Source organism: Scyliorhinus canicula, chromosome 21 (assembly GCF_902713615.1).
Source record: "Scyliorhinus canicula chromosome 21, sScyCan1.1, whole genome shotgun sequence".
Taxonomy (NCBI): domain Eukaryota; kingdom Metazoa; phylum Chordata; class Chondrichthyes; order Carcharhiniformes; family Scyliorhinidae; genus Scyliorhinus; species Scyliorhinus canicula.
Genome location: NC_052166.1, coordinates 45,004,161 through 45,029,894, shown reverse-complemented (window position 1 = coordinate 45,029,894; position 25,734 = coordinate 45,004,161). Strand labels below are relative to the sequence as shown.

The 25,734-nt window shown below is 47.3% G+C and overlaps 1 long non-coding RNA gene across 1 annotated transcript in view; it reads left to right on the top strand.

The window, feature by feature from the left end:
• LOC119955824 overlaps window positions 1–5,180 on the top strand; it is a 41,920-nt gene extending 36,740 nt beyond the window's left edge. Inside the window, exon 3 of the long non-coding RNA XR_005458533.1 lies at window positions 5,038–5,180. This is a non-coding gene — a long non-coding RNA (uncharacterized LOC119955824). The remainder of the gene's footprint in view (window positions 1–5,037) is intronic.
• The last annotated feature ends 20,554 nt before the right edge of the window (window positions 5,181–25,734 follow it).

The following is a 25,734-nucleotide window of genomic DNA, read 5'->3' as shown; positions in this document are numbered from 1 at the left end:
TCCAGCCCATTGTTGCAAAACCCTTGGGCCCCTAACCTGATAAAATTCAGTTGCCATAGTCCCAGATAGCTATGAAGAGAGACTGGATAAGCTCGGGTTGTTTTCTTTGGAGCAGGGAAGGCTGAGAGGAGACCTGCTTGAGGTGTATAAGATTATGAGGGGCATGGATATGGTGGATAGAAGGCAGTTGTTCCCCTTAGTTGAAGGGTCAATAACAAGGGGGCATCATTTTAAGGTGAAAGGCAGGAGGTTTAGAGGGGATTTGAGGAAAAAACATTTCACCCAGAGGGTGGTTGGAACCTGGAATGCATTGTCTGGGAGGGTAGTTGAGGCAGGAAACCTCACAATCTTTAAAAAGTACTTGGATCAGGGCAGCACGGTGGCACAGTGGTTAGCATTGCTGCCTACGGCGCTGAGGACCCGGGTTTGAATCCCGGCCCTGGGTCACTGTCCGTGTGGAGTTTGCTACATTCTCCCCGTGTCTGCGTGGGTTTCGCCCCCACAACCCAAAGATGTGCAGGTTAGGTGAATTGGCCACGCTAAATTGCCCCTTAATTGGAAAAAATAATTGGGTACTCTAAATTTATTTTTTTTAAAGTACTTGGATCACAGAATCACAGAATACTACAGTGCAGAAGAGGCCCTTCGGCCCATCGAGTCTGCACCAACGCAAGAAAGGCCCTGACCTGCTCATCTAATCCCACTTACCAGCATTACGCCATAACCCTGAATGTTATGCCGTGCCAAGTACTCATCTAGGTACATTTTAAAGGACCTTCCCAACCACAGACTTGAGATTCACTTGTCTGTAGTTCCCAGCTTGTCTCTACAACCTTTCTTAAATAGTGGGACCACATTAGCTGTCCTCCAGTCTTCTGGCACCTCCTCCGTAGCCAGAGTGGAATTAAAAATTTGGGTCAGAGCCCTGCAATGTCCTCCCTCCTCCCATAGCAGCCTGGGACACAATTCTTCCAGATGTGGAGATCTGTCCACTTTTAAACCTGCCAATTCCTCCAATACCTTGTCACTCCCTATGACAATAATCTCACAACCACTCTCCCCAAGCTCCTCATTCTCTTGGGTGAAGACAGATATGAAATACTTGTTCAACACCCTACCAATGTCCTCTGGCTCCACCCACAGATTTATATCTTGGTGCCTAATGGGCCCTACCCTTTGTGTGGTTACTCTGTCTGACTGAACCAGACTAGCTCTTAGCTACGTGCTGGAGGTGTGATATTGTACATACACCCTGACTCACTCTGTAGATGTTCATCAGTGGAAAGAGGCGGAATGTGAGTGCCTCGTGCCTTTTATAGTGAGATACCACCCCTGAGTGTCCTGCCTGCTCATTGGTCATGTCCTGTTCTCTGTGTTCCTTAGCTGCCTGTCTGTGCCTGTCTGTATATCATTATCTGCATGTCTGCATATCATGACATCTCCCCTTTTCTCTCCTAATTAATTTCTTAAGCTCCATCCTGCACTTTCTGTACACACTAATGTCTCTGCAGACTTGCTCCCCTTATACTTGTTAAAAGCCTCTCTTTTCCTTCTCATCATATCCTGAATGTCTCTGGTCACCCATGGTTTTATGGGTTTGTTACACCTTCATATTACCCTAGGAGGAACATATTGGGCCTGTACCCTCCTTATTTCATCTTTGAACGCTCCCCACTGCTCTTCTGTAGGTTTCCCCACTAGTAACTCTTTCCAGTCTACCTTGGCCAGATTCACGTCTTATTTTGTTAAAATCTACTCTCTTCCCAATCCAAACGGTAGCACAATGGTGGTCTCTGCTGCCTCACAGCGCCAGGGCCATGGGTTCAATTCCAGCCTCGGGTGACAGTCTTTGTGGAGTTTACACATCCTCCCCGTATCTGCGTGGGCTTCATCCGGACGCTCCAGTTTCTGCCCACCGTCCAAAGATGTGCAGGTTAGGTGGATTGGCCTTGCTAAATTGTCTCTTAGTGTCAAAAAGGTGAGGTGCGTTTACAGGGTTACGGGGGTAGGGGGAGGTGTGGGCTTAAGTAGGGTGCTCTTTCCAAATGCCCGGTGCAGACTCGATGGGCCGAATAGCCTTCTTCTGCACTGTTGATTCTATGTAAACATTTTTTTGCAACTTGTCTATTTCTTTGTCGATAACAAATTTGAATTAAATGTTGTGTTCGCTATCATTAAAATGCTCCCCCACTAAAACATCAACCACCTATCTGGCTTCATTCCCCAGAATTAGGGCCAGCAATGTACCACCCATTGTTGGATCTTCTACATATTGAGCTAAAAAGTTCTCCTGTACACAACTCTACTCCATCTAAGCCCCTAACATGATGGCTATCCCAATTAATTTTAGAAAAGTTGAAATCACCTAATATAATTACCCTCTTAATCAGAGATAGGCGTTCGGGGTCGTGGTAGCAGCAACCCGGGGGGGGGGGGGGGGGGGAGGGGGGGGGAGGGGAGGGGGGAGGGGGGGGAGGGGGGGGAGGGGAGGGGGGGGCAGCAATGGTCGTGGGGGGACATGCACGACTGTAACGCGGGCAAGTCTGCTCGCTGCTCATGTCTGAAACTGTAGGCCGCCTTGTTTGTTAAGTTGTTGCTTGGGGGGGGGGTGGGGGGGAGGAATGGTGCGCGCGAGAGGGCGGGCGAGGGAGGGATATTTGCCTAGAGGGATTGTGTTGTAAATAATTTAAAAATTAGTAGGGGTAAATGTCTGTATGGAAAAACTCTTTCAATAAAAATTATTTTAAAAAAAAAATAATTACCCTCTTATTATTTTTGCACCCCAAATATTGCACACATATTTGCTCCTCAATTTCCCGCTGACTATCTGGGGTCTATAATAAACACCTAGCAACATAGCTGTCCCTTTGTTATTCCTAAGTTCTACCCACAAATCTTCATTTGATGCCCCCTCCAAGATATATGGAATCATAGAATCATAGAATTCACAGTGCAGAAGGAGGCCATTCAGCCCATTGAGTCTGCATGGGCTCTTGAAAAGAGCACCCCACATCTCCACCCTATCCCCGTAACCCTGCAACCCCATCTAACCTAAGGGCAATCCACCTAACCTGCACATCTTTGGACTGTGGGAGGAAACCGGAGCACCCGGAGGAAACCCACGCAGACACGGGGAGAACGTGCAGACTCCGCACAGCCAGACAATCAGCTTTGCCTGGTTTGCTCTTCTTCAAAAGATCAAAAATCGGGAATCGAACCTGGGACCCTGGCGCTGTGAAGTCATAGTGCTAACCACTATGCTACCGTGCTGCTCATATCATCTCTCCTTAACACATTAACTGCCTCCTAACCTAATAATGCAATGCCTCCTCCTCTACCCCCTCCTTTGTCTTGCCTGAAAATTTTATATCCCAGGATGTTGAGCTGCCAATCCTGCTCATCAAATTTCTGATAGCTATTATATCATAATTACACATGTCAATCATCACCCTTAACACATCCATTTTAACTTTAATACTCCTGCCATTAAGGGAGAGGCCATCCAGCCTTGTCTTACTACCTTGAAACTTACTACCGCCCAGATGAGCACTTGAAGTGCTGGGATGTGGGATTAGAGTAGTTTTTTTTTGTCAGTACAGGCTTGATGGATCGAAGGGCCTCATCTGTACTGTATGATTTTATGACCATATGCTGCTTTCCCCTTTGAGGGAGAGAGCTGATTGGTGGCGATTTAACCCGAGGATCATTACACCTCAGGCGAGGGGCAAGCTTGAGAAGGCAGGGTCTTCATGAGTAACCTCAGCCGGTACGGGAATTGAACCCGCGCTGCTGGCCTCGCTCTGCATCACAAACCAGCTGTCCAGCCAACGGAGCTAAACCGCAGCCGCCACGCTGAGGCCCTGACAGGTGAGACCATGAGAGACACACGTCATCAGGAACTCGGCCGGTCGGGGGCGGAGCATCGGGGGGCGGGCTTCAGGCAATGGCCTGAGGCTGTGGATACGTGACGCGGCGTATTCACAGAGTACACCGCTTTGGAGGGGACGCAGCATCGCAGACACTGCCCCTGATTCTGAGGGGAGTTTGGATTCTCCGGCCCGTCACTAAATGCGATTTCAGTGCCGGCGACAGGGAAAATCCAGCCCGAGGTTTGAACACATTGGCCAAAATCCTTCGTCCTCCTTCACGGCCGGGATGCTCCAATGCTGCTGGCAGTGAATGGAGTTTTGGCTGGAATGCCAAATTTTCCTTTCTTAACATAGACATAGAACATTACACAGAACATTACAGTGCAGTACAGGCCCTTCGGCCCTCGATGTTGCGCCAACCTGTGAAACCACTCTAAAGCCCATCTATACTATTCCCTTATCATCCATATGTCTATCCAATGACCATTTGAATGCCCTTAATGTTGGCGAGTCCACTACTGTTGCAGGCAGGGTATTCCACGCCCTTACTACTCTCTGAGTAAAGAACCTACCTCTGGCATCTGTCTTATATCTATCTCCCCTCAATTTAAAGCTATGTCCCCTCGTGCTAGACATCACCATCCGAGGAAAAAGGCTCTCACTGCACACCCTATCTAATCCTCTGATCATCTTGTATGCCTCAATTAAGTCACCTCTTAACCTTCTTCTCTCTACCGAAAACAGCCTCCAGTCCCTCTGGCTCAGAGTGGCTCTCGCCATGGATGAGATCGGAGAATCCCGTCCATTGATATCAACTCCAGCTTTAACCATGTTGTGAAGCATCCATCTGGCTAGAGTTCCTGTGGCCACTCTTCTCTGTGGTCTTCTGAAACACACAAGGAGGTAACTCTCACTGTTTTGAAGATGTTCAGTACAGAGCAAGTATTCTCGCAAGCGTGCCTCGATGCATAAACACGGGCCTGATGGGCACACCCTCAGAACAAATTGGCAATCAGTTTTCCCTGGTTTGCTTTTCTTCAAAAGATCATTCGCTGGAGAATAAAAGGCGTGGGTGTTTTTTGCATATTGCTTGTGTCTGGTGGATGCACGGTCTGCTAACGCTGTGCAGGCACCAGAAGCAATTAACGTATATGTTTAACATTGACAGGTCTGGAAGAGTGAGCGACAAAACAGATGAAAGCTCTCGAGGTCATCCAGCAGGGCCTACACATCCTGCATCGTATTATGCCTGGTGGTTTGAGGTTATACACACAAAATGAGTGACCAGAAGACATGAGTCCAATGTGTGCCCACACAACAAAGACAACACTTACTTTGCTGTGTTCCTGGCGCTGTAGCCCAGTCTGTGAAATAATGAGATTACAAATTCCAAAACCGTTTCCACACATTTTTACAGTGAATTAATTTGTCGACGACTGCAAGTTGCTTCCCATTCAAACACAAAGAACAATTCAAACCCGTCCATTGCTTGATGTAAGGAGTCTAGGATACCCAGTGGCCTCCACACTGATAGGGATACTGTTGGCAGCTCCTGCTGAAGTCTTGTACATTTTTCCCCGATAACCGGCAGGACATAAGGTTAAGAAGCTAATAAAGTGGGTGGCATACTGTTGAACCGGATTGAGAAATTAAATGCTCCGTTGTTGTGAGTATCACTGGCTACGCATGCTCAAACAAGATTTCTCACATTATGTCAAACTCAGTTGCAAAATAAAACGCACCATTCAAAGGTTAATTGCTTCGATAAAAGAATTTTATTTTTTTTCTAAGGCAGCTCTCCGGATGAACTATTCGCGTTATCGTTGAAAAACACAATTATTTTTAAATGCTGGCAGTTGGAGAGAGGACCCATGAGCAGCCAAGCTTTTGGCGTGTGTTTGAAGTTTGAGTTTGGGGAAATATATTAGTAGAAGCTGAGTGAAATAGCCTCCTGCTCTCTCCCACTCTCCACCTAAAGACTGACATCTGTTGTCTAAATTTGACTTGTGTCTTCATTGCTGTAGTAGAAAGAGATTTAAAAAAAGGAAGAATTCTGTTCCATAGCAGCTTCTTCAGAGAAGAATAAAACACGAGCGACAACTTTAAACTGACTCAACTCTGAAAGCAAGACCACATCGAATCCTATCTGCAGCTGGACAAGACAAACGTTACCAACTCTAATTTGGCCAAATCTGACCTCCCCTTCTCTGTAATCTCTGTATTTGCGTGTGTGGATTTAAAGTGTGAGTGTGTGTGTGTGCACGTGTGTTGTGTGCGTGTATGTTGTATGTGCATGTGTATGTAGTGTGTTTGTGTGTTGTGTGTGCATATGTATGTTGTGCATGTGTGTTGTGTGCGTGTGTGTTCCACCACCTGTTGCCCTACTCCTGGAAGATCAACAGGCTCTGTCTCCGCCTCCTCTGCAGGGCGCTGGTCCTGACCGTGTGCAGTGACATGTCAATGTCACTGCTGCTGCTTGATAGCAATCCAAAGAATTACCAACTCGACTGGCTCCATGATTCTCCCGAATCAAAACTGAAAGGAAGAGAACCTCAACATGAGCGATGAGAACTCCTGATGATGCCCTGATCCACAGCCCTCTCAGGATGTGGGACATCCACACCATGTGCATCCCCCTATGTGAGCATTATTCCAATGAGCCTTCCTTCCTCCACTGTCACACAATAGCTACTTCCATCTGAATGAAGCGCTTCAACCATTAAGAGCCTCAGCAGGCCTCATGACTCCCCCAAGAGTGAGGGCAGTTGAGTGTATTGAACGGATCTGTCTTCTTTTTTTTAATAAATTTAGTGTACCCAATCATTTTTCCAATTAAGGGGCAATTTAGCGTGGCCAATCCACCTAGCTTGCACGTTTTTGGGTTGTGGGGGCGAAACCCATGCAGACACGGGGAGAACGTGCAAACTCCACACGGACAGTGACCCAAAGCCGGGATCGAACCTGGGACCTCAGCGCCGTGAGGCGATTGTGCTAACCACTAGGCCACCGTGCTGCCCTGAACGGATCTGTCTTCTAACCTCACAGGGGTGCGAGACGCTGCCACCCATCAGCTCCTGAACGGGATGACTAATGAGTGCCCTCACTATAATGCCTTACATTGGGGCCACATCCATGTTACCTGTTAGGGAGACATGAGTTTAAGTCTTGGAATTCAACGCTTGGGGGCTAGTCTTTCAAAGAACATAAGAACATAAGAACGAGGAGCAGGAGTAAGCCATCTGGGCCCTCGAGCCTGCTCCGCCAGTCAATGAGATCATGGCTGATCTTTTGTGGAGTCAGCTCCACTTTCCTGCCCGAACACCATAACCCTTAATTCCTTTATTCTTCAAAAAACTATCTATCTCTATCTTAAAAACATTTAATGAAGGAGCCTCAACTGCTTCACTGGGCAAGGAATTCCATAGATTCACAACCCTTTGGGTGAAGAAGTTCCTCCTAAACTCAGTTCTAAATCTAATTCCCCTTACTTTGAGGCTTTGCCCCCTAGTTCTGCTTTCACCCGCCAGTGGAAACAACCTGCCCGCATCTATCCTATCTATTCCCTTCATAATTTTATAGGTTTCTATGAGATCCCACCTCATCCTTCTAAATTCCAACGAGTACAGTCCCAGTCTACTCAACCACTCCTCATAATCCAACCCCTTCAGCTCTGGGATTAACCTACTGAATCTTTTCTGCACACCCTCCAGTGCCAGTATGTCCTTTCTCAGGTAAGGAGACCAAAACTGAACACAATACTCCAGGTGTGGCCTCACTAACACCTTATACAATTGCAGCATAACCTCCCTAGTCTTAAACTCCATCCCTATAGCAATGAAGGGCAAAATTCCATTTGCCTTCTTAATCACCTGTTGCACCTGTAAACCAACTTTGTGCGGCTCATGCAATAGCACACCCAGGTCTCTCTGCACAGCAGCATGTTTTAATATTTTAATCATTTAAATAATAATCACTTTTGCTGTTATTCCTACAAAAATGGATAACCTCACATTTGTCAACTTTGTATTCCATCTGCCAGACCCCAGCCCATTCACTTAACCTATCCAAATCCCTCTGCAGACTTCCGGTATCCTCTGCACTTTTTGCTTGACCACTCATCTTAGTGTCGTCTGCAAACTTGGACACATTGCACTTGGTCCCCAACTCCAAATCATCTATGTAAATTGTGAACAATTGTGGGCCCAACACTGATCCCTGAGGGACACCACTAGCTATGATTGCCAACCAGAGAAACAACCATTAATCCCCACTCTTTGCTTTCTATTAATTAACCAATCCTCTATCCATGCTACTACTTTACCCTTAATGCCATGCATCTTTATCTTATGCAGCAACCTTTTGTGTGGCACCTTGTCAAAGGCTTTCTGGAAATCCAGATATACCACATCCATTGGCTCCCCGTTATCTACTGCACTGGTAATGTCCTCAACAAATTCCACTAAATTAGTTAGGCACGACCTGCCCTTTATGAACCCACGCTGCGTCTGCCCAATGGGACAATTTCCATCCAGGTGCCTCGCTAATTTCTTCCTTGATGATAGATTCCAGCATCTTTGCCGAAGTTAAGCTCACTGGCCTATAATTATCTGCTTTCTGCCTACCTCCTTTTTTAAACAGTGATGTCACGGTTGCTAATTTCCAATCCGCTGGGACCATCCCAGAGTCTAGTGAATTTTGGTAAATTATCACTAGTGCATTTGCAATTTCCCTAGCCAACTCTTTTCGCACTCTGGGATGCATTCCATCAGGGCCAGGAGACTTGTCTACCTTTAGCCCCATTAGCTTGCCCATCACTACCTCCTTAGTGATAGCATCACGCCGATGCCCTGTAGCCATCTAAGATGGCCACTTGCAAAGAACCATGGGAATTATGGCCAACCCAGGACTCAGACAGATACAGAGCGATGTGTATCTGAAACACAGGTAACCAGACCTGCTCGAAACTCCCACGCGTTTGCATTTCAATGGCCCATTTTCCCAGGACAATAGAACTCCAGTCCAGCAACCGGTACAGCCACAGACTGATCGGCGCCACTCCCTTACTGAGAAAGCCCAACTGCCAAGGTCAATGACCGCTAAGGAGCCGCCCAGCGACCAAGGCACCCGTCCCTTTATTGGCCAAAATCAAAGACAGTGATCAGAGCCCTGTCAAACTATTGGGTCCAAGGTTAAGGACCGCCCCAAAGAGCGCAGCCATGTGTTCTGTCTCTTTTGGATCCGTTCTGTGCCAACCCAACTGTAGCAGGAACAGCCAGCCAAGTTCAAGACCAACGATCGCTACCTGATGGATGAGCGCAGCAGAGACAGAGCCACTTTCTTCGAACCAGCCAAGTGAAATCCAGATAAAGGTCTTTATCCATTTGCACAGTGCCAGACACCCTGAAGTACAGGTTATTGTAGCTGATAGGTGTAGTTTAACTCGTAGTAGATTCTGGGGGCAATTCCCTGAGCCCTGCGCCGGGCCGGAGAATCGCCGCAACTGCGCCACGACGCCCCGACAGCAGCGCCCAATTCTCCGAGGTGCCGAGAATCGGCGCCGTTTGCGCCGGCCGCGGGCCGCTGGAATCGGCGGGGCCGCCGATTCTCTGGCCCAGATGGGCCGAACGGCCGCTCAGATACGATAGAGTCCCGCCGATGCCGTTCACCCTTGGTCGCTGCCAGCGGGAACTCTGCAGGGATGGTCGGGGGGGCGGCCTGTTGGGGGGGAGGGGGGGGAGGGTGGCTCCTTCACCAATGGTGTCTGGCCCATGATCGGTGTCCACTGATTGGCGGGTGAGCCTTCCCCCCCACTGGGCCTACTTCATGGCGCAGCCGGCCGCTGAACACCGACCCCATGTTGGTCGGGGCCGATGCGCACAAGAAGTCACCCGCGCATGCGCAGTTTGGCACGGCCCAATTGCGAATGCGCAGGTTGGCGCGGCACCCATTTGGCAACGCGTAAGGAGGGTGGAGCGGCGTGAACCGCTCCAGCGCTGTGCTGGCCTCCTGTGGGGGCCAGAATTGTACATAAACGGGCCCGGTTCACGCCATCGTGAAATGCGACGGCGTTCACGCCGGCGCGAACTCTTGGGCCCAGTATTGGAGAATCGCCCCCATTGTGTTTGCATGTCGACATAACCCATGTGTATGTAAATAAACCATCTTTTGAACTAACTAACTGGTTGTGTGGTCATTTGATCGATATCAGGGAAGGCTTGTGGTTCACCAACATCATTAATATTAGCAACAGTATTGGCGACGCTGTTCAGTGAGGGAGGGAAGCCCCCAGCCTGGCAAGAGGGCTCACAAATGATATGTTAATGTATTTAAATGATGTCCCCCAACCTTCCATGGTGGGATTCTGGTTACGTCTCTGGTGAGGGGCCTGGAAAATCGGGGAAGGCAATCTCACTGGCGAGAGTCACATTTCCTGATTCTCGTTGTATTTTGTGCCCATGTCGCCAATCTCGCTGATGGCTAATGCGGGCTGAAAATGCGTCTCCCCTTTTTGAGATGCGGGTTCTTGTGAAGCCACCTTCCAGGGTGAGAAAAATAAACATTTTTAAAGCAGTTTGCTCTCTCATTTTGTTAAGTACGGATTTTCCAATCAGTTGAAAGTTTTTTAAAAGTCAATTTTGAAAAATGGGGAGGAGGTGGGGGTGGGGGGGGGGGGGGGGGGGGGGGGTAGCCCTTCTTCGCAATACAGAGAACCTTAACAAATAACAAGGATACTGTTGATTAATTTCATCTGGGGTCCACAAAACAGTTCAGCAATGAAACTCAACAGGTGTCTGCTTTCCCTGGCCAAGTGTGATTAGTGTGATTAATGATTGCGATCGTATCCCAAATCTTTGTATTTTAGTTAGGGGGAGGAGAAATAAGCTGAAATCCCCGAATCCCTTTGCTATTTAGTCAGTGTACCATTTTGGAAATATAAATATGTGTGTTTTGAAGTCCCCTTGAGCAGGTGGTCAGTTTAAACAAACAGCATGAGTTTAAACATAAAGAAGTTTATTTATTTCTGCGCTCACTCCGAGTCTAAAAAAAAATCACACACCAAGACGCTCCAGAAAAATACAGTTAAAGAAGATAGCGCACTTCCGCGACTGTTCAACCAAAATAAATAGTTAACAGCTCACATGTATGGCTTGTGGCAGGATGTCAATTGATGCAGCCCTGGTAAAATCAGGTCCTTTCCCATTCTTTTATTATAGTTCAGAGGGGTGCAAAGAGCTGAAGTCAGGTATCTGGATGGTTGCAGGATATGGATGAATGTTCAGCAGGGAGTGAAGCTCGGCACTTGCGGGTTTTCATATCAGGAGGTCACATTTCTACACAGATGGATGTTGAGTTCAGCAATCAGGCTGGGAGGCTTTCAAAGACTTTACAACTTCCCAGTTCTTTAAAGGCAAAAATGACACAGCCTTAAACAGCCTTCAGTGAACTCTTGAAGACTGCCCAGATCTTTTCTGAAATATCAAACCATGTTATCTCCAGGTGATTTTGTTCACATAACCAATACTGGTTTATTTAACCACAATAATTTGGAAGTCCAAAGACATCATTACTTAGGAGGTAGATGGCGGTCTTTTACACTCACTCTGGAGATATCTGGACTCTTCAGTTCTCTTTTGTGAAGTATTGATCTTGAAGATGGGAGAAGTTTGGTCTATTGATCCTGTGTTTGAAGATGTCTTCGAACAATGGTAGGTGTGAATTCTTCTGGTATGCCCATTCCAGGGAGAGGTCCCAACTCAGGGTGATTCAATTAGAACTTTCTGGAAGCTCAGGATAGTCCGTGTTCAATAAGCAAAGGTCATCTGACATTTGGCAGTCTTCATAGCAGTTCATCAGTGTTCATTCTAAAATGTCAAAGACAGTTTCAAAGCTTCCACAGGAACACCATCCATGTTTGAAGTTATGAATAGGACATGCCTTCACTGGCCATGATACTTCTACAAGTCACCTTCACTGTTTAGCAGTTCCATTTGTGTGTTCCAGCACAAACTGTCCTCAACCAATGGTACCTCTCTATTTTCTATAAATTCTGAAGAATGCTTGCCTCCAAGGTACTTATATCGCCAGTAACAATTCAGCTTTCTAACTAGCGGTAATTCCTAGAAATACTCCAGTGCGATTTTAACAAAAGGCATGGGAGGTGGGAGCTCAGTAGCTCCAGGTGAGTTAATAGAAAGTCCAACAGTTGCACAGCAGGAAATTTCTGCTCAGTGTATTGGTTGACAGTTGTAATGCAGATATTCACTGCTGTACATGAGCTACAGCAGGAAAACATAAAAAAGAAAGATGGCGCCGGAGCGAGGCGATTTCTTGCAAGCTGTGCCCAGCATACCCTCTATCTTTTACTCTCGTTCTATGCTTCCAAAACTTCATTCTAACTCTTTTAAACTCTCTAACAATGTTCGTATTAAGTTGATCTTTTCTCTATACCTTGCTATAACTATAACATTATATTCTACGGTCGCTCCTTCCTTCCCTATGTACGGTATGCATTGTTTGTACAGCATGCAAGAAACAATACTTTTCACTGTATATTATTACATGTGACAATAATAAATCAAATCAAATCAAAATACAGAAACTAGCAGCAGGGGTAAGACATTTGAGGCTGCTCAGCAAATCACTGTGATCATGACTGATCCTCTACCTCAATACCACACTCCAGCGCTCTCCCCATAACCCTCGACACCTTTAGAGTTTAAAGATCTTTCTATTTCCTTCTTAAATTTGGCCTCCACAGGCTTTTGTGGTGGAGATTTCCACAGGTTCACCGCCCTCTGAGAGAAGAGGTTTCTCCTCGCCTCAGTTCCAAATGGCCTGTCCCGTATCCTGAGACTGTGGGCCCTTGTTTTAGGCACCCCCCCTCCCCCCAAACAGGCAGAGGAAACAGTCCAGTTTGTCCAGCCCTGTCAGAATTTTATACGTTTCAATTGGGCGGCATGGTGGCACAGTGGTTAGCAGTGGCACAGTGCCTCACAGCGCCAGGGACCCGGGTTTGATTCTGACCTCGGGTGACTGTGTGCAGTTTGCACGTTCTCCCCATGTCTCCGTGGGTTTCCTCTGGGTGCTCCAGTTTCCTCCCACTGTACAAAGATGTGCAGGTTAGGTGGATTGACCATGCCAAATTGATGGGGTTAAGGGGATAGGGTGGGGGATTGGTCAGTGCAGAGTCGATGGGCCAAATGGCCTCCTTCTGCCCTGTAGAGATTCTATGATTCCATGAATGAGACCCCCTCTCATTCTTCTAAATTCCAGTCAATACAGGCCCAGTCGACCCATTCTCTCCTCATAAGACAATCTGGCCATCCCAGGAATCAGTCTGGTGAACCTCTGTGGCAAGTATATCCTTTCTTCGATAAAGAGGACAAAACTGTGCACAGTGTAGCATGATATAAATTACACGCATGCGTAACAGTGCAACATTTAACCAAATGGGTGTATTTGCATTTCATTATTCTTTAATGTTGGTGCTATGTGGGCCTTTGCAGCTTTAATGCATCAACGTGACAAACTGAGAGAACTGGCAATGTCACATCGGCGCGTGAGAATGTGCAGATTATTCCCATTGCTTGTGATTTTTGAAGTTAGAGACTAAACTGCTCCCTCACTCAATGGTCTGATCATTTTATTACTGCTGATGATTCTACCCCTCCCACAGAAAAAATAATATTCTGTAAAAGCTGCCTGTTGTTCAGGCAATGCTCAGCAGGCACCAGCAGCCCTCCAGAGTGGCAATTCTTCAGGTGTTTAAATGGCCAAAAGACAATTGCTTCATTGTGTTTAGTTCACGAGGTTTGATTTATAGAACTTGGCATATACTCCTTGGTTTAACCTCCCAAACTGGTTACAGCAGGCCCTTATATAACAGCTTAAATTGTTACTCAATTGACGCAGGTGTCTGGGTTGAACATGCAGGTAACCCGCTGTTTGCTGTGCTAGACTCTGTGAACATGCTCAGTGAATTAATTCCCTCAGACATGCCCACATGGCATCCTCTAATTCACTCTAATCAATCTAGCTGGAAGTAATCCCAACAAAAGAGTTAAGCGGGTCTCTTGCAGCACACTAATATGTATATCGTTAAGAAGAGAATTTACATTTAGCAGACACTTCTGTCTCATACACAATCTGAGCGTAGGAGCAGGAGTAGACCAATCTGCCCCTCGACTCAATGTGCCCTGTCATTCAGTTAGATTAAGGTTTTTCGTGTCTTAATTCCATCTACCTGTCTTGGTTTCATAATCCTTAATTACATTGAATAGCGTAGGATATATGGCACACGTGGCTCAACCTGTCCATGTAGATGTATGGCATGGTAGCGCAGTGGTTAGCACTGTTGCTTCACAGCGCTAGGGGCCCTGGTTCGATTCCCGGCTTGGGTCACTGTCTGTCCGGAGTCTGCATGTTCTCCCTGTGTCTGCGTTGTTTTCCTCCGGGTGCTCCGGTTTCCCCCCACAAGTCCCGAGAGACGTGCTTGTTCGGTGAATTGTACCCGAACAGACTAGGGGCTTTTCACAGTAACTTAATTGCAGTGTTAATGTAAGCCTACTTGTGACAATAAGGATTATTATTATGTTTATGTTCCATTTGAGCCCATGACCCTCCCACCACTCCTCAAATAGCTCAAATCAGCATATTTCTCCATTTCGTTCTCTGAAATATTCTCGCCCAGCTTCCTTTTAAATTGCTATTCCCCTCAACTACTCGCTGTGGGAGTGTGGTCCACATTTTCACCACTGTCTGGGTACATAGGTTTCTTCTGATTTCCATATTTGATATCTCGGTGACTACCTTCTATCGCTGGCTTCTAGCTTTCTCCTTCCCCACAAGTTGAAACATGGGCCCACAGTCAGGGCCTCACTGTGTAGACATGGAAGGCAGAGTTTGGGATGGGAATGCTGGGTTTTCTGTACACTGAGGAGTTTAAACACCACAGCATGATTCTTTACCTCTGATAGGTTCCCGGTCTGAAAGCCAGTCAGATTGAGTGGCCACAGGTTTCCAGGCGAGGCCTGGTGGGCCGAAAGCCTGATCCCGAGAGTGGCATCCAATCTGATGGGGTAATAATCACTGGACCCAGAGAGAAGAGATTTGATCCACAATTAAAGGGATGTTAAATGAGGCACAGTATGAGGGATGTAGGTACTCACACAAGAATGTTCCCTCCTTCTTCCCAAAGGTGTCTTCAACTTAGCGTGCTGTGCACTGCAGAGTTTCAGAACATGTTAAATCAGAGGCTGCTAGCCTCACTAAAATATTCAAATTGCCAACCCGTCTACAGAAAGCGGGTCGGCTGCCCATCCTTTGGTCCGCCTCCATTCAGGCTGATTGGAGCCAGAATTCAGGGGCGGGATTCTCCTCTACCCGGCGGGGATGGAGTGGCGTGAACCACTCCGGCGTCGGGCCGCCCCAAAGGTGCGGAAGTCTCTGCACCTTTCGGGGTCAAGCCCTAACATTGAGGGGCTAGGCCTGGGCCGGAGTGGTTGGCGCCCCACCGGCCGGCGGGAACGGCTTTTGGCGCCACGCCAGCCGTGGCCGAAGGGACTTTGCCAGCCGGCGGAAGTCCCCGCATGCGCCGGAGCGTCAGCGGCTGCTGACATCATCCCCGTGCATGCGCAGGGGAGGGGGTTACTTCTGCCTCCGCCATCGTGAAGACTATGGCGAACGCAGAAGGAAGGTGGGCCCTGTGGGGACACCCCCAGGGCCAGATCGCCCCACGCCCCCCGCCAGGACCCCGGAGCCTGCCTGCGCCGCCTGGTCCCGCCGGTAAGGTAGGTGGTTTGATTTACACCGGCGGGATCGGCATGACAGCGACGGGACTTCCGCCCATCGCGGGCCGGAGAATCGCCGGGGGGGGGGGGACGCCGACAGGCGCGGCGCGATTCCCGCCCTCACCAAATCTCTGGTGCCGGAGACTTCGGGAGACAGCGGGGGCTGGATTCACGCCGGCTCCCGGCGATTCTTCGACCCGGCGGGGGGTCGGAGAATCCCGGTCCAGATTTTTTAAATCTCAGCATCTGACCCAATCGAACACAACTCTCTAAAATTACATCCACTAAAATTCACTCCAGTCTCTCCAAGTCTACTCCTTCTAAACCTTTCATAATTTTAGAGACATCCTAGGATGGCACGGTGGCACATTGGTTAGCACTGCTGCCTCAAGGTGTCGAGGACCCGGCCAGGGTCACTGTCCGTGTGGAGTTTGCACAGTCTCCCCATGCCTGCATGGGTCTCATGTGCAGGATTTTCCACGCTAAATTGCCCCTTATTTGGGAAAAAAAGAATTGGGTATGATAAATTTATTTTCAAAAACTATTCATTTTACAGACATCCATTAGGTCTTCTCTTTTCAAGAGAAACTAGACATCGCCTGTCCATCCTTTCCTCATAGGCATCCCTTACAGTGCTGGAACCATCCTTCTAAATATTTTCTGTTCCCTCTTTGTGCCTCTCTATCCTTTTTAGAAAATTGTGCCCAAATGTTGCATGGAGCACTTCAAGAATGCTCTAACCAAGGTCCAATACAGGTTTAGCATATCTTCTTTACTTTTCAATTCTGTCAACCTAGAATTAACCCTGGTGTTTGGTTTACTATTTTATAGCATTAATAACCTACATTGCTGCTTTTATTGATTTCTGTATTTGTACTCCCAGGTCCTCTGCAACTCGAGTGAACTTTGATTTGTAATTTTCACGTAAAACGTGGCCTCTTTATATTTATTGCCAAAATGTAACATCTTTGCCCAACTATTGTCTTGTAACTTTACCCTGAGTGTCCCTGCTCCAATTTTGAGGTTACACCTCTTATTCTGGACTCTCTGACGAGAGGAGACTTTTTCTCTATTCTGATGGACTGTGATGTCTCACTGTACTTTCATTTATATAATATATACACAATCACTGCTATTTCTAAATGCTAAAACTTTCCTTAATACCCAGCATAGGTTAAGTTGATAAACATGCTGGGCCCCAGTCGTGAAAAGTTTTTGTGTCAGCAGAGTATTTACAAAGAGGAGCTCAGCCAAAAGTTTTTGCTTGTTTAGAAACACACAACTCAAAAGACATAAAAATACATCAGAATAAATCATCAAATCACACGCACGTGCATCCTTGTGGCAAAGGTCTTGGCTCTTTGTCTCCACCCAGTTTACCAAGCAGTTCTTCATGAATACAGACCATTTTTAAAAATTAGTTATAAATACATACCTTGCTCAACAACTATGGCACATGCAAAAACCACAATAGCTTCCACTGGGATTTTGTTTTTAAATTACAGCTCGTAAACTTGCACCTTAATAGACATGTGCCTCTGTCATCAGTACTATTTACTTGAGCTGAAGTACTGGGCAAGGATCGCATTTGACTACATATGATGCCATGCCAATCACAATTGCCAGACTAGACTGGCCAAGTCCGGGCACTGAGGTTTGTACATGCAGCTGCAAAGCACTATTTTAATTTTGGGTCAAACAGAGGAAGCTAAAGCAACAGCAGCAGACACTGTGGTTTCGACCAGGAACAAGTTATTTTGCTTTGTACCTTTATTTAAATTTGTTTACAATCTTTGGTGACCTTAATTAGCTCCAGATTTCCATTACCAGACGAGCTTCAATTTTAACCCTCTTTGCACAGCTAGGTTATTTCAATAAGGCCTGGGTGTTAAAATAGCCAGGCTCAAGGCGCACCACACCCCACCAGAAAGAAATTGCAAATAGATGTTGAGCTGTTGTCAATGGATAAGCTGGTGAGCCAGCTGCGACTGTCGAAGGGGACTTTCTATGAGTGTGGGGAGAAGGCCAGTCGTCTGTTGGCTCACCAGCTGAGATGGCAGGCTACCTCCCGGGAGATAGTGCAGGTTAGGGACTCAGGTGAATGGGTTGGTTTCTGCCCGGAGAAGGTTAATGAGATGTTTGAGGCCTTCTACCATGGGCTGCATAATTCAGAGCCTCCAGAGGAGGACTCATCAATGATGTAATTTTTGGATGGGTAGATTTTCCCAAAGGTGGGGCAGGAGAGAAGGCAGGAGTTGGAGATGCCGATAGGGCTGGAGGGGATCATGAGCTGTATTCGGTTAATGCAGACGGGCAAAGCACTGGGTCTGAATGGGTTCCCCATTGAATTTTACAAACAATAGGCCAGTCAGTTGGCTCCGCATCTACTGGATATGTTTAATGATTCTGTGACCCGGAGGGGAGTTGCCGGCCACGTTGGCAGACATCCATTACCTTGATCCTGGAGAAGGACAAGGATCCCATGAAATGTGGGCTGTATTGACCTATTTCATTATTAAACGTGGATGCTAAGTTGCTGGCTATGGTGTTGACAATGTGCTTGGAGCCCAGCCCTCTGGGGTGATTTCAAAGGATCAGACTGGATTTATTAAGGGCCGGCAGTTGTTGGCCAATATTAGGAGATTGTTAAATGTTGTGTTGTTGCCCTCCGATTATTTTGATGGACGCAGAGAAGGCGTTTGATAGGTTTGAGTGGAGTACCTTTTTAAAATCCTGGGACAGTTTGGCTTTGGGCCAAAATTTATATGATGCTTTATGCATTTGTACAGGTCCCCCACCACGAATGTGCATACTAATACCAAGCTTGGGTTATTTCTTTACTCAGAGTAGTAAGGGCGTGGAATGCCCTCCTCCAGCCCTATCGGCATCTCCAACTCCTGCCTTCTCTCCTGCCCCACCTCTGGGAAGGTCTACCCATCCAAAAATTACATCATTGATGAGTCCTCCTCTGGAGGCTCTGAATTATGCAGCCCATGGTAGAAGGCCTCAAACATCTCATTAACCTTCTCTGGGCAGAAACCAACCCATTCACCTGAGTCCCTAACCTGCACCTGGACTCGCCAACTTAAGGGTATTTAAATGGTCATTGGATAAACATATGGATGATAAGGGAATAGTGTAGATGGGCTTTGGAGTGGTTTCACAGGTCGGCACAACATCAAGGGCCGAAGGGCCTGTACTGCGCTGTAATGTTCTATGTTCTATTTCCAACTGAATAGGCTACAAGGTGGGAGTGTCCATTGTCTCCGCTTTTGCTTGTCTGAGCAATTGAGCCGCCGGCCATTGCATTGAGGCTGTCAACCAGGTGGCGTAGGATAGAGTGTGGGGGGAGGTAGCATCGAGTGTCCTATATGCGGATGATTTATTACTACATATCACGGACCCACTCTCCAATGTGGGGGAGATAGTTGGTCAGGAAGTTGACCCTCCTTTTCGGGGTACAAACTGAATCTGGGCAAGTGTGAATATTTTCCAGTGAACCCCGCCCCCCCTCCCCCCCTCCTCCCCCCCAGGGAGGGGAGTGGATCCCATGTGGCTGCCATTTTGTCTGGCTAAGACTAGCTTCCGGTATCTGGAATCTAGGTGGCCCATGACTGGACCACGCTCCATAAACTTAACTTTTCTAGTCTGATCGCTTCTCAGCCTTTTGGCTAAGGTGTGTGAGTTCAGGGGTAATGCCTGGATCTGGTTTGTCTCTCTTGTGGGGACCATGAATTGGATTCAATTTGAATTGGTTTTTGGAGCAGGCAAGGAGCTGGATTAGGGGCTCGGTCATGTCCACACTCTGAGCTCTGGCTTTGTAACTCTGAGAAAGTAATTTAAAAAAACTTTTCTACTCTAGTGGATGGGGTGAAGTCCGATTTGAAAAGGTGGGATGCCCTCCCTCTGATCTTCGCGGGAAGGGTACAGACAATGAAGATGAATATTTCCCGAGGTTTTTGTTTTTGTTCCAGTGTCTCCCAGTCTTTCTCCCCAAGTCTTTCTTTTGCAGGGTCAATAAATTAATATCTACTTTTGTTTGGGCGGATAATACTTCTCAGGTTCGTAGGACGTTTTTGCGAAGGGATAGGCAGTTTGGGGGCTTGGCACTACCTAATCTCTTATGTTACTACTGGGCAGAAAACATTGATAAGGTGCGGGGGTGGTTCAAGGATCCGGACTCTATATGGGGAGTGGATGGAGGAGGTTTCATGCATAAGGTCGAGTCTGAGGGCCTTGTTTACTGCACCACTCCCATTTCCCCTGCTAGATTCTCTTTGAGCCCGGTGGTGATGGCCACTTTGATGCTCTAGATTCAGTTTAGGCAGGATTTGAAACTGGGTTCCATTTCATTGCTGGCTCCGATTTGCAGGAACCATAGACTTGTGCCATCTGGCTTAGATTCATCGTTCAGGGCATGGGAGAGGGAGGAATTGGAGAGGTTTATGAACACGTTTCTGAAAGGCAGGTTCACCGGTCTAGACAAGTTGATCGAGAGGTTCCTGCTCCCAAGAGGGAATTTATTCAGGTACTTACAGGTGTGCGTTTATTTTACTCACGGAGCTTCCTTCATTTCTCCTGGTACCGTCACCTTCTCCTATGAGCAGGGTCCTCACCTTGGCTGAGTTGGGTGAGGGTAAGATTATGGACATCTGTGGGCAGGTGTTGGTGACTAAGTAGGCATGGTTGGAGAAGTAATGAGGAAGTGGGAAGGTGAGCTGGGTTTGGTGTTTGAGGGGGGGTGGAGTGAGGCTTTTAACAGGGTCAACTCCACATCCTCATTTGCGAGGTTAACATAGAACATAGAACAGTACAGCACAGAACAGGCCCTTCGGCCCTCGATGTTGTGCCGAGCAATGATCTCCCTACTCAAACCCACGTATCCACCCTATACCCGTAACCCAACAACCTCCCCCCCCTTAACTTTACTTTTTAGGACACTACGGGCAATTTAGCATGGCCAATCCACCTAACCCGCACATCTTTGGACTGTGGGAGGAAACCGGAGCACCCGGAGGAAACCCACGCACACACGGGGAGGACGTGCAGACTCCGCACAGACAGTGACCCAGCCGGGAATCGAACCTGGGACCCTGGAGCTGTGAAGCATTTATGCTAACCACCATGCTACCCTGCTGCCCAACTCAATTAAGCCTGACTCAATTCAAGATGGTGCACAGGACGCACCTGACTAGGACGCATTTCAGTGGGTTCTTCTCGGAGGTAGAGGATAGATGTGAGCAGTGCTCTAGGAGGCCAGCGAATCATGCACACATGTTTTGGTCTTGCCCCAACCTTGTTAGTTTCTGGATCTCCTTCTTTGATGCAATGTCAGGGATTCCATTGGAGCCATGACCATTGGCCATTTTTGGTGCTGCAGGTAGGGACAAAGGCAGATTTCCTGGCCTTTGCCTCACTAATAGGCCAGAGGCAAATTCTACTTGGGTGGAAGTCCCCAATGCCGCCTAAGGCCTCGGCTCGGTTGAGGGATCTGATGGAACTTTTGCACATTGAGAAGATCAAGTATACCATGAGGGGGTCGGTGGAAGGATTCTACTCGAGGTGGCAGCCTTTATCTCCTTTTTCAGGGAGCTGGTTACCGTCAGCTGTTAGGGGGTGGGGCGAGGGTTTGTCTTTTTATTGGTTTTGCTTTCTTTATGGTGAGTGAGGGGAAGGGGAGAAGGGGGGACTGGGGGGTTGGGTGAACGTACTTCTGGTATAATACGGGTTGACATTTGTTGTATTGTTGCTATTTTTGTTACGATGAAAATCTTGTTTGAATAAAAATATTTAATTTTTTAAATCTTAACATCTTTAAACTTTCCGCTGGGAAGTCTTCAAAAAGGAATTAAATCGGACAGATAACCTGACATCGACCTAAGCACTGAAAACGACAGTGGCAAACCCAGTCGTGCAAAGTCCTCCTTATTAACATCTGGGAGCCCGTGCCAAAGTTGGGAGAGCTGTCTCACAGGCTAGTCAAGCAACTGCCTGACACAGTCATGCTCACAGGAAGATACCTTATAGACAATGTCCTCTCCCACTTACAGGACAGTCCCACCAGAGGTGGCGGCGACACACTGGTATACAGGAGTTTCTCTGGGAGTTCTCATCAAACATGGGCAAGGAACCCTCCTACTGATTATCATCTACCACTTCCCCACAGTCGCCCCCCCCCCCCCCCCCCCCCCCACCCTCCCAACCCCCAGATGATGCATCGGTACTCCTCTATGTTGAAAACCACAGAGGGTGGTAAGGGCGCAGAATGTACTCTGAATGGGAGGTTTCAATGTCCGTCACCAAAAGTCACTCAGTAGCACCACTACTGACCGAGCTGGCCAATTCCCATAGGGCAAAGCTGCTAGACAGGGTCTTCAGCAGCTGGTGAGAAAACCAACAAGAGGGAGAAGCACACTTGACCCCGTCCTCACCAATCTACCTGTCGCGTATGCATCTGTTCATGACAGTATCAGAAAGAATGATCAGCACACGGTCCTTGTGGAGACGAAGCCCTGTCTTCACATTGAGGATACCCTCCATCGTGTTGTGTGGCAGGTATTACTGTGCTGAATGGGATAGATTTTCCACCAATCTAGCAACTCAAAACTGGGCATCTATCAGGCATTGATTCCAACAGCTGCAGAACTGTATACAACCACAAAGTGTAACTTGGTGGCCTGGCATGTCCCAAACTCTACTATTACCACCAAGCTGGGGGATCAACCCTGGTTCAAAGAAGAATGCAGGAGAGCATGCCAGGTGCATTGCCAGGCATACCTAAAAATGAGGTGGAAATCTGCTGAAGACACAATTCAAAACAACTTGATGCCAAATAGCAGAAACAGTACGCAATAGACAGAGCAAAACCACCCCACAACCAGTGGATCAGATCTAGGCTCTGGAGTCCTGTCACATGCAGACGTGAATGCTGGTGGATAATTAAACAACCACCAAACTGAGTTCCACAAATATCCTCATCTTCACTTCACATATCATATCAGTGCAAAAGACAAGGCTGAAACATTGCAACCACTTTCAGCCGCAAGGGAGTCTTCATCAAGTGGATCATCCATCTTGGCCTCCTCCGGAGGTCCCCAACATCACAGATGCCAGACTTCATCCAATTCAATTCACTCCATGTGTCAAAGGCACTGGATAATGCAAAGGCTGTGAGCCCTGACAATACTCCAACAATAGAACTGAAGACCTATGCTCTAGAACCTGCTGCACCCCAACCAAGTTGGAGGACCAGCTCACTGACAATCAGTTTGGGTCCACCAGGGCCGCTCAGCTCCTGAACTCATGACAGCCTTTGTTCAAACATGAACAAAAAAGCTGACCTCCAGAGGTGAGGTGAGAGTGACTGCCGTTGACATCAGGGCAGCATTTGATCGAGTATGGCATCAAGGAGCCCTAGAAAAACTGGAGTCAATGAGAATCAGGGTGAAAACCCATACTTAGATAAAGAAATGGTAGCCATGATGTGGAGATGCCGGCGTTGGACTGGGGTGAGCACAGTAAGAAGTCTTACAACACCAGGTTAAAGTCCAACAGGTTTGTTTCAAACACGAGCTTTCGGAGCACGGCTCCTTCTTCAGCTCACCTGAAGAAGGAGCCGTGCTCCGAAAGCTCGTGTTTGAAACAAACCTGTTGGACTTTAACCTGGTGTTGTAAGACTTCTTACTGTAGATAAAGAAAGATGGTTGTGGTTGTTGGAGGTCAATCATCTCAGGCCCGGAACAGCACTGCAGGAGTTGCTCAGGGTGGTATCCTAGACCCAACCTTTCAGCTGCTTCATCAATGACCTTACCTCAATCATAAGGATAGGTGCAGGGATGTTCAGTAATGATTGCATATTATTCAGCATCATACATAACCCCTCAGGTACAGAAAACCTGGACAATATTCAGGCTTGGGCTGACAAATCGCAAACAACATTCGCGGCACACAAGTTCCCGGCAATGACCATATCCAATAAAAAACAATCCAACCATCTGCTCTTGACAATCAATGGCATTACCATCATTGACTCCCCACTGTCAACATTCTGAGCATTATCATTAATCAGAAACTGAACTGAACTCGCCATATAAATACTGACTTGCGGAGTACAGGGTCCCCCACTAGGGGTAGGTTATCTCAATTACCCAATGTATAGAAGGCACTGGGCATGAGGAACCCGGTAGGGATCTACCGGGTAGTGTACATGTCGTTTGTGTTAAAAAAAACGTTGCCTCTTATTTTACTCGGCATCGACTCCCCGTGTCCTTATTAAACACAGACTGAAGAAAAGTAGGCCAAGTTTTGCTCATTTGCTGAAGTTTTTCAAAGTTATCACCACCATGGGTGTGAACACAGGATCAGCAACTGACAAGCTTCCACACATAGGATTAGTGGCTAAAGATAAAAAGCCACGAACCGTTGGATAGAAAATAGGCTGAGAAAGAAGAAAGAGAGGGCGATGTCCCTCAGACTGCTTAATTCTATTCGTCATCGCAGATTGTTGATTAACTGCATGATTCATTCCAGGACACCTGATTTTAAACAGCTCACTCATTCTTGCCCACATAGCGAGGGTTTCACAACAGATTTCAGCCAGAGAGCGAACTGTTCCTGGCTTTTCTTCATTTCAGCCTCATTTGACATTCTATTGACTATTTGAAAAGATCACAACCACTGCTCAAGGCCCATTGCAGTGTGGGTGGTTGCAACCCAATGATATAGCAGCTGTATTGAGGAAAATGGGAGTGATTCATCATCTGGTGGGCAGCATATCATAGCCTTGGGCAATGGGGAGCAGCTACAACCCAGCCTTCATTTACACCCACATACAACGTTATCTGTTGTATTTTTTTAAATGGGTGAGCAATTAAGGAAGAAAATAAACAATCCCCTCGTGATAAACGTGGAATGCCATAATTCTGTGTTAAAGATGAAGCTTATTACTGGAGAGGCAGGTGTGGTCTGTACAAATAGATCATTTGGACAGCAACTTTGAAAAAGCAATTTTCCAAGCAGCAGAATTGCCATCTTTTGCTCTGAATAGATTGCTGTTCCATCTTGTAAACCGCACAAGTGTACAGCCACTTTGTCTTTCAATGCAATTCTTCAGTCAGTGGGCCATGTGATGACAATATTCTACTTATTTTACATTAAGTAGAACGCCAGGGAGATATTGGGTTAGACTAGAGGTGAAAAGCATTTAATAGAAAAATTAAACCGCAGAGTCAATGTACCAAAAAAAAAGTGCTTGGAGGAAAATGCTGAGTTACAAATAGATGGGGGGGGGGGGGGGGGGGAATTTTCCTCTTTTTCTTCTAAGTGTTGGGTAAGGCGAGAAGAGCGACGTGCGGCTGGCTGGCTGCACAGTCAGATCTTGTCGCCATATCGGGTAGCACTTGGAAGAAGGAAAATCTAGACGTGCGTGGCGAGGCCAGAAAAGGCCGGAAATATCCCGATTCCAGAGATCAGGGCACCCCGATCTCCAATAAAAACCAAAGCACCCTCCCCCCCCCCCCCCCCTGACTACAGAGGTGGACATACACTTTTGGGGACCACGCGCGCTCTCTCTTTGAGGGGCTCCCACGTCACGCCCTGCCCTCTGGAGACATGGCGGCCCGCCCCCAGATGACATCAAGCTCGGCCATCGATGATGTCAAGCTCCGCCCCCATTGACGTCAGTGACATGGTGCAGGCAAACAGCATCTGAGAATGAATGATCTGCATTTAACTAATCTCTTTCTCTCTCCACAGATGCTGACTGATCTGAGCACCTTCAGCACTTTTTGGTTTCACTTCAATTTGCAGCATCGACAACACTTTATTTTGAACATTTTAAGTCTTCTGGTGAAGTCTGAGAAGAGATTTTATGGGCCAATGGACTGGACATTAAACCTTCAAGAGTCAAACGCAGCGTCTAGAAAGAGGCACGGAAATAAAAGTCAGGAAATCAAACTTTACCGTCTGTGTTTACATTTAAAATCAAACAATTCAGCCCCTCAAGAACCATCTTCCCTTTCAACCAATAGTTTCATATCCTGTATTTTTCAATTTACACGCAATTTGCCTATTTTATT